The sequence below is a fragment of the Pezoporus flaviventris genome, unplaced genomic scaffold (genome assembly GCF_033815535.1).
Source record: "Pezoporus flaviventris isolate CSIRO_AGI_PZ_B2104156 unplaced genomic scaffold, CSIRO_AGI_Pfla_v1 ptg000003l, whole genome shotgun sequence".
Classification (NCBI taxonomy): Eukaryota; Metazoa; Chordata; class Aves; order Psittaciformes; family Psittacidae; genus Pezoporus; species Pezoporus flaviventris.
In genome coordinates this window covers 9671884-9682295 of record NW_026892551.1, presented here as the reverse complement: position 1 = coordinate 9682295, position 10412 = coordinate 9671884, and positions in this window count along the sequence as shown.

Here is a 10412-nt window from a genome sequence, read left to right as displayed (position 1 = left end):
TCTGTGTACTTTTGGTGATGGTTGGAAATTATTTTATTCCTAATGGCCGGATTTACCAAGGGTGGTTTTACTGATTAGCCTTTCCGTTCGAGACCATTACTATCACAGACTGAAAGCCATGCCAGAAAGAACTCTCTTACTTCGCTCTGCTCTGCCTCTTCCACTTTTCAGATACGAGCAGCTTCTGAGTATTGTGTCTTATTTCTCACCCTAGATTAAAAAGTGGCACTATAACAATACAGCACGAAGCTATCTTGCAGCTGAAGAGTACATGAGCTAATTAAACTTCACACCACCTATGCAAGGTAGGCAGTTAATTACCATCGTCTTTATTTCAGTAGATGAGAAAATGTGAAACATGAGAACATGAGAGCATGCAGCAAGCCCTAGCTCAAGAGCCCCTCTTGCTCATCTCCAGCATTATTCCTCCATTTTGAGCTGTGTATCTGCATTGCAATTGCTGGCTGCTCAGTACGTAGAGACAGTGTGCAGAGCAGCAAAACTCTACCTCAGTTACTGAGCTCCTGAATCTTAGTCCACAGATGAGAACCACCCTGGCAATAAGGAAGGCCCTAGATGAGCCATAGGGAATGCCCAGCCTTTTTTACTGAAGGATGTCTCTACATAAAACATCCGGATAACAGGTAATAGACAACACGGTCCATATCTAGCCAACTAAGCACCCAAATTGTTCTTGTCCCTTCCTTGATAGTCAGCATTCAGCAAACCCAGAAAATACAACATGTGTGACACCTGAGTTGCTAAATCTTAATAAAAGAAATTATATCCTTCTGCAAGTAGCCTGACTCCTAGTTAAAGAATTTACTGACCCTAATTTTAGTTCTTTAATATATCTCCCCTCCTATTTGCCAAATGTGTTCAGTTCACACTAGCGTCTGAATTTGCATATAGTAATAGTTGTCAAGCAATAGTAATGTGTAGTGATACCTTTACCATAGCCTTTCTAAATCCTTCATTCCCACAAGTTCCTGGAAGACCAATGTTGTAAAGTTAGGATATGTTTCTTACTTGAAAGATTAAAGGATTTGAAACATTAAAATATGTCACATAGTACACTATGTAAAGCAGCCTAGAAATTATTGCAAAACATTTTTATTCTCTCTCTTGTACAATAAAGCATGACAGAAAGAAAAGGTTCCCAGAAAAAATGGAATAATGGGATAGTAATATAATCTGTGGGGTTTGTGCCTTTCATAAGTTGTTTTTAATGGACCAGATCATGAGGTCATTTTTTCTGATGTGTTAAAGATGATTTTATAAAATTGGTGGAGTGCTATTAAACAAGGACCGAAATAAAAGGACAATTCAGTCACCCACTCCTATGGAGAAAAAAAAAAAAACAAAGTAAAATATATGTTTCTCCTTTACAAATTTCCTCTGGATTGTCCAGTGAAGTCCAGTAGAAGCTGAATATGTGTCACAAGAATGACTTATTTGTCTCAGCACGCGAACTGAAAAGTTGTGGAAGCAAAATAAAAATCTGGAGGAAGAAAGTGTCACAAAAAGAATAAACTGTGTTTGGATAGAACAAAACATGAATAATTTCATTCAGATGGGAGTGAGGGGTTTCTTTTAATTTCCAGATATTGCGGTAGGGGGGTTTTTGTTTGGTTTTAGGTTGGGTTTTTTTTGTTGCTTTTTTTTTTTAAGTAAAGAAAATAAAAAAACATGGTGTGCATGATAATCTAGTCTGTGGAGCTATTCAAAAAAACCCACAGAGATGAAGCAGCATTTGTCACTTCTCTCTGGAGTAAGCTGATTACAGCACTCATCTCGGCCCAACTCCCTCTTGCCGTGCAACTTGGAAGAAAGAGTTGAGCTCAGGTTTCCCTCCTCTAGACTCCCAGACTATGGAGTCTTGCTTCTTCCCAGGGAGTATTTCTTTGTAACAATTTGATTTCAAATTGGAACAGGTCCAACAGAGAGAAAGAAGAGAGAGGCAGTGCATGATTGCTCAGTGGGAAAAGTCTCCTTAGACAACAGATATTCAAACTCCCTTTCAGAATCAGATAGGGATGGGCTTTCAGGTCTTCAGCATGTTGGGCTGGTGCCTTAAGCAGCAGGATTATGACAGCTGGAGTTCCTTCAGCAAATGCTCTTTTTTAATCCAGCTCAAAAAATTCATGTTTGGAAAGTGCTGAAGCTAATCTTTTTGACATTGCCAACACTTTTTTGGTTTGGTTTGGTTTGTTTTTTTTTGTTGTTTATCTTTGCTTGCTTTTCTTCCACAGAGCTGTTCTTTCAATTTGACCTGTATTTTCTACTGGTTTCATGTTGAATTTTGAATGTTTTCAAGTCATAAATCGCTTGCTAGAAACAAAAAGTGTCTAGCTGACGTCAGAACTGGTCTCAGAGTACCTCTGCCTCCCAACCCAAGCGCCCTCTAGTCCTTTATTCCCCATGCCAATCTCCTACTCTGGTAGAGCTACAGATCCGTGACATCTTTCAGTGGCTTACACTGACAGAAACTGTCCCACAGTGGGAGGTTAAAGAAAATTAATCTAGTCTGAAGCTGATAACTTTTTGGCAAATTTCCCATGAAGTTCTGTAAGAGCTTGCACACATATTCTTGAGCTTCTTGTGTACAAACTCCCTCAACTCTCAACATGAATCCATTTCTTGAAGTGAGCAAAGAAGGTTGCTCTGCTGCCAAAGCCCTGCAGGATCTGTAATATCAGAAGAAACCTCTCTGAGGCTGAGGCAATACCCTGAGTCAGGGTCTGCTGCCAGAGAAAGGGAAGGCACAACATCCAGCCCACCAGAGAGGGTCTGGTAGGAAAGACCCAACCCTATCAAATGAACATTAGTAAGAGGGATTTCTGCTCAACTCCTTTCAATACTTTTCCCCAACCTTTTTTCAGTGTGGGCTTTCCTGTTTGTTCCTGTTTTTTGACCCATGACATGGATATCTCTGTGCATTATGATGTGAACATCAAAGGCATGGAAGTGGCTTTCCACTCTTGAGGCTGCAGCTGATGATGGGGTTGTATTTGTGCTAGATGCTTCCAAGTCTGTAACACTATCTGGGCAAAACATTTAACCACCTGCAACAGTTTAATGTTGAGCACAGTTAAAAGGCTTTGACTGCCTACGGCTCTGATACAGCTCAGCTCCAACTAATATATGAGTTCCAGCAAGGGAATTATTTATTGTTATGGGTAGGGCTGGACCTCCTGGAAACTGATGGGTATAACAACCACCCTTCAATAGAGATAAGTTAAGAAACTGTTACAGTATTCTATGGAACTGGTTTACTCAGACATCAGAGACTTCCTCACAAACACAGCATTGGCAGGTTATGCATTTGTCCAGGGAATGAGGCCTTTAGACATGTTTTTAGGGGATGTATCTGCGTTTGGGAAACAGGAGAAGTACAGGAGGACACATAGACACAGGCATAATTTGGGTAACATAATAATTTGTGGGTAACGTGAAGATTGTTACCCACAAATGGGAGCATGAGCATTATAACAAACCAGAAAAAGCAGCGTGCTATACAGAGAGATAGTGCTGAGGAACAGGTTCGCTACACTGAAGAACATGAAGTATAAGCAGGGAAAAAAAAAGGAAGTGAGGAGAGAATGAGTGTGAGGGAAACTAGCCCTGAGGTAAAGCAATGAGAGATGACTGAGGTATTTGAGAACCACAAACTGGAGAAGATTATGACCTAAAACGTAGACTATACAGCATCGAAACGAAGACAGGGAGATGTGCAGCCAAAAACCAGAGAGGAAGAGAAAGGGCAACACGTGTGTATCAGTATCAGAAAAAAAAAAGGAGCCAGAATGTGGTTGTAGGCTCTTACTGAGACCCATCAGGTTTGTCAGCTGAGCACATCCAGAGGTCTGTGCAGTCTGCCAAGAGGACAGGTATGCAATGAGGGCCCCAAGCAGGAAAGGACCAGGGAAGGAGCAGCAAAGATCTGCTCATCATTCTTCCTGCTGGAACAAGCGATACTGGCAAAATTGAAACCAAATAAAACTGATGCTATAGACCAGGCTCCCATAAGGAGGACTATGCTGAAGCAATGAGGAGATACAGAACCTGACTGCATTTAAAAAAGGGTCTGACGAAATGCTTTTTGTCGTCACTGCTCATGATGCAGGAGTGTATTCAGTGCTGCCAGCAGTCTCACTACTTCTAAATTCCTGGAGAAGATGCTGTGGAAACAGAAGTAACACTGGTGATCCTGGGGTATTTTGAACTCAATGGCAATGATATTTCAAGTGAAGCACCCTGCGTGAGACATTTGTCTTCACCGTAAACATGTAAATATCCTTAATCTAAACGGCACTCTCTCAGAATTCAATAGGGAAAACAATGATTTATCTCATCTGCCTTGGGTGTTTGTTTTAGGATGGAATGAGTTGCCTTTTCAGGGACATATCTCTATCACCACGGGGTTTAGCTTGAGCCAAAAGATGGCTAAACAAAACTGACATGGCCCCCTGTCATCTTTCAGTATAACCATTTCCAAGTGGTGGCTGGGAAGAAACTTAATCCAAAAAATGTTCATTTCCAGTATATGTGAGAGCTTATATTTATAAAAAGATTTTATTTCTATTTGAGATTTTTAATAACTGTGCCAAAGAAGCTGCTTTCTAATAATAGGCTTAATAATCCTAGAAGAAAACTTCATCATCTGCATGCAGTGTGACTTGACCTGCATAGAGGTTACATATAAATATTTCTGGTTTCAGTTATTAAAGTTGGAGAGAAAAAGGACTGAGAAAAACATGTTGAAATGTTGAGATTTCAATATTTTGGTTGTGGCAAAATCTGACCATTCAAGTGCTAAAAATGTGAAATCTGGGGATATTTTTGCAACTAATAATATGTATGTTTACATGTCACATTTCAAGTTCTCAAAAACACTTACAGAGAATGTTAAGTGTTGCCACTATTTTCTGACAAATTCCTGCAAGAATGACAAGTCAGGTTAGAGTCCTCTGCTGTTGTTCAGATGCCTACCATTTGGACATTTGAATGCAATGTACTTACACTATGTTCCTTTTATAACTGTTAATAGATTCCCATCTTCCAAAGGCGATTCATCTTATGCCAACACCAACACAGGCATTTATAGCAGGTCAGAAGAATGGCTTTCCACCTGTTCCCTCCATTCAGTATTACTCAAGCCTAAGGCAATTGTCTCAGACTTAGTTGAATAACTTTTCAATATCCGAAATTAAGGAAGACAGTTTAAATATCCCAGAAAGACAGCTCTCTCTGTCACTGTTAGCTACTCCTACGATCCTCTACGATAAAGATTCTTTGTGTCATTTTTTGTCTGAGGGGCCTCCTACCTGAGGTTAGAAAGTAATGCTGGAGCAGAGCTGCAAACCGAGTTCAGCACAACATTTACTGCACTGTGCTGCCTCCTGTTCCCATACCTCTGTTTATAACCAAAAGCAAGATCAAGCCCAATTTATGTAGCTATTTATATGCAAATTAGGGGATATTTTCAGATGTGTTCAGCTTCATGTAGGAGGCAGGCAGCATTTAAAAATGTGGTTTTTTCCCAGGATGATATTGAGGTTTTCAGTTTCTATTTTGCTCATCCTATGTTTGTTGGCAGACTTGCTCCTGACATTGATTTATTAGCATTTTAAAGCCTAGTGTGTCACACACTTCATTGCATCCAACAGGGACTCTAAGTTTCCTCTCCTTCTCCCCTCCAGCAAAGCCTACCTGCTGCCTTCCCCTCTCTTGCTATTTCTGAGCATCCTCTTGCACACTCTGCAGTAGCAGATGATTCACCTTCCTCTCCCCACCCCAACATGGCCAACTCATGCATATGCCACAGCTTCTAACAATGCTCTGTTATCCTCATGCCAGAGCTTTTACTGTCGACATTTTCTCCAGTATCAAGGTCTCCTTCCCTTTCCTTTGCATTTCCCAAGCTCTCCAGCTCCTCCAGTTCCTTACCCGAGTCCTGCATCTCAGGCTCTCCATTCTCCCTGCTGGACAGAGGCTTCTCTGTTTCCCCACTCCCACACCTCGAGTGCCTGCTTCAGACTGGGCACACATCTCATTCCTTCACCTAGCACCCCAGCTTCTCCCATCACTTCCTTATAGGCTAGCTTACTTTATCTCCCTGTCTATTAGGATTTTTGTATTACCAGGTCTCTTATCTGTCACCTGTAATAATGCTTGCACAGTCTCAATCATAGAATCATAGAATCACAGAATCACAGAATCATAGAATCATAGAATCATAGAATCATAGAATCATAGAATCATAGAATCATAGAATAGTTAGGGTTGGAAAGGGCCTTAAGATCATCAGGTTCCAAGCCCCCTGCCATGGGCAGGGACTTCTCACATTAAAGCATTTCACCCAAGGCCTCGTCGAGCCTGGTCTTGAACACTGCCAGGGATGGAGCTACACTAGCATGAAATAAAAATATCAGAAGTGTTGTACAGGTCCCAAGTAACTTGCCTCAGCACTCTAAATCTCTAAAAAAACATACATAAAATAAATTAGTGTGTTTCAGGGCAATAAAATTCAACCATCTCTCAGTACTGTTGGAGCAGACCCTGGCATGGTTTCAATATAAAACAGATCTCTCCCAAAATAGTTCTCTCCTGAGCACAAGTCAGGGACCATGCTCAGTTTTAAGTGCTAACACCTGGTTTGGAAGCTAAGAGGTTTAATTGCACAATGGTCAAAGGCCATTCCATGCCAGCTGGCCTCTGTGTCAGAACTGTCACAAACATTTTTGATTCCCTTACACATATGTTCTCAAAGCTGCATTCCTACGGTCACCCTACTGTTTCACACTGAAGTCCTATCTCCACTGGACATATGTTAGTTCACCAATATTCCACTCTGGAACAAATAAATAGTTGTCTTAGTAAGCACATCTCGATGCAAGATAATCCACCTAAAGTCTAGGTCCAGTCCTGAATATGGGCTAGCCCACACCTCTTCAGCCAAAGAACATTTTTAAGCTCTCCAATGTCAGTGACAGACAGGATAGGTACAAGTGAAGGGATGTTCTCCAGCTGGGGAGGACAACAGTCAGGGACCGGTTCCTCCTGACCATCCAGAAGAAAGTATAGGCCTCTGTGACAGCAGCTACTCGGTCTCTGAGTCCTGTGCTCTGCTACCACAGTCATATTAGTTCCTTTCATAAAGCTTTCAAGTTCTTCTCACTCTTGCAATGTTCGTCCCCTACAATATCTCTTTAGTGACACAATCAGAAGGTGGCATGCCATGACAGGTCTCCACTCACTAACCAAAGGCATTGTCTGCCAGGATTTTGCTACTTATACTAAATTCATACCTGCTGCAGGTAAACAAAAATAATCCGTCTCCCAAAGGCTACATTTCTTAACATCAGTTACCACAGCCTGTTATTTATTCACTGCATTTACTTTCATATATTTGCATGTTGTCATTGATACCATAATGGCTGAAAATGGTCAAATTATACATGGTTTTCTTTCACTCTACTGACCTGATTTTTCTGGTAGACAGAAGGACCAGTCTTATACCTGTCAATAACTTATAGACTCTTACTTATTTCCCTCAAGAAACAGTTTCTTTCAGTAGTTAAAAAGCACACACTTAGTAAACTGCCCTAAGACAAAGCTAAGGTCAAGTTAATGGTGCAATAAATCACTCATTATGTTAAATGATCAGTTTCCACTGTACAGTATTATTGCTTTATTGACCTCTACTTAAGGATTTGTCGCAGTAGTATTTTATTGTAGTTACAGGAAACATGTTTGTAATACAACAGGGTGCAGTTTAGCTTATGCTTCTGTTTTTATTTCATTTGGTGCTTGCTGTGGACAAAGAGCTGAAGAAGCTGGAAGTACAACATGTAAGAATGGTGAAGGTCACTTTTGCTGAATGGAAGCAGAGCTGCAGTCATTGGGGAGGATGTTTGCCTTAGAGCTGTAATGCAAACACAGAAATAATGAGCCTTCCTTTACATTTTTGCCACCTGAAGCGTTTACTATCCCCAATCCCACTTCCTCTGTTTTCCACGCTACTTCCTGTTCCATTCCCACCAATCAAGGGTTACTGTTCCCCCTATTTGGCTGCAGATTTACTTTAAATATTATTTCCTTAAGTGTTTCCATCAAATTGATGCCAGGTTCCAAGAAAAGAACTCTGCCCATTCTTCTGGAAGGAAATTGGTTTGTTTTGGCTGACACTAGAAAGTTGTCACATACATCTATACTGGAAAACATAAGACAGGCCAAAAATAAAGCAAGGGCAGCAAAGAAGAGATTAAGACTGTAAATATGGGAGTCATCTCTGGAGGAAATTGAAGATGTTCTAAGCCACCTGCAGTAGGAAAGTGTGTATGTATGGTGGGAGAGTATGGGCCTAGGGTGCATGGTGTTGGGAGGAGCTCCCAGGGCATTTGTGAAGGAAAAGGAAATCATGGGAAAGAGAAGAAAGTCAGAATGAAGCAAAAATCTACAGCAGCAATAGGTTCTTACTGAAGCAAGACCTCAGATTTAGTGTGTATTGACTTCACTCAGCTGAGTCATCAAGAACTAAGTCTGATTTGATAGCTTGGCTTCGCGAGCGAAGATTTGGGAAAGGCTTTAACCATGCTTACTACAAGCACGATGACCAAGGGCATGTGGGATATGCAAATCTGTTTGGAAAAGGGTGCTTAGGCAATCAGGGAGTTTCCGACCAGGACTGTCATCTCCTGCGCAATCTCGAGCTACCCATGCGCTGGTCCGTCCACATGCAAGGTTGGATCTGCAGCTTCCCATGCACCTTGTCACCTACCATTTCGACCCTCACCTGTCCATACAGACAAGTGGGAGTGAGCCCTTCCAGCCTGTGCAGTGGATTTTTTAGGTGAGGCACAGCTTGCACGGAACTGGCCCCACTCTTTACACCTGAGGTTTAACTGCCACGGCCTAGCTAGCTAGGCAAAGTGACAGCAAAGTCCACAGGTAGTAGGTTTTGTAAGAGTGTTCTTCTCTTTGATGGAAGACCGTACAAGGCTAGACAAGCTCCATCAGCCCGGGTTTGAAGATAGGGGTTTTCCTTCTCCTATGAGGAAGGCCTGTCTTCACTAATGAAGATTCAGGAAGGGCTTTAACCCACACATTCTGAACAAGACTGTCTAAGTCTAGACCAGACATAACTATGCATATCACCAAGTATTCACTGTTCTGTGCCTAAGAATGGGAGAATTAACACACAAACCCTTCTCTTTCATGGCCTTAACAACAGGTCTGGAAATACTAAACTTTTCATCTGACTTTGCTGCAGCCAGGTGACAATGCATCTAAGCTATTGTCACTTTACAGCTAATTAGCTTTCAGAAGGACAAGGCTCTTTTCTTGCTAGCACAAGAATATAACTAACTGAAATATATGCAGACATGTTCAACCTCATTTAAAACTAGATCTCTCTGGTAGCAAAATCTACCCAACAACTGAGAAAAACATTCAGGCGGTTCAGCCGGTGCTAAACCCCAAGTGTCTTCTGCTTTTCTGGTAGCCCTATCCAAATGAGACATTTAAAATTCACTTGAGGTATGTCTACATGATCAGCAATCACAGCAAGAGATGCAGTGAAATACAGCTCCATGCATTAGAGATTACCCTTTAAAAGACACCACTGGTTGCAAACAGATGTTATCTCCACATGCACTCCACCTCTGGATTTTACTAACCTAAAGAGTTCAGAGCTTCAGATCACAGCCACTGCCAAAATATAGGGAGATTTCAAATCAGGTTATCACAGCAAGACTTTTGGCATTATTAACATTTCATGGCACTCAGGGGGAGAGACATAGATATTGTTTAAGAAAGGAAAATTGAAAGACCAAACTCATTTTCTCTCTGTATCACTACTCAGTTCTTTAGTGTTGTTTTTACAACTTTTTATCTGGCATATTTTAGTCCTGGGCAGAGGGAATGGAAGCAGAGAGAAACAGAATGGCTAAAATATTAGTATACGTTATGCAAAACATTAAAGTCTGAGAAAGAGCAATGTTATATTCAGTGATGAGCTCTATAGCAACAAAGTTACAGAAATCACAGCAGTGTGTCTTCAATCATGATGAACAGAAATATCCCCAGGAATATAAGTAAAGCATTGATCTGCTGTGCTACTGCCCAGACTGACAGGCAGAGCAAAGTATAATGTCACCAACAGTGTGGTTACTTGCTCGGCATTGCTGAGCTCACTCAGGGTCAATGGCCATTGCATTAATGTTTTGAATATTGGCTATAAATATTACAATATAAATCTTCCATGACACTTGGAGCTGTGCTGTGTTTAAATATATATATATATTTTTTTTTTTTTGTCCACATGTGCTCATGTGGGCAAAACACATAACATTAATTCTGCCTATAAAATGAAGCTACAAAAAGTAAAGAAAAAGAGGTCTGGCAACTAT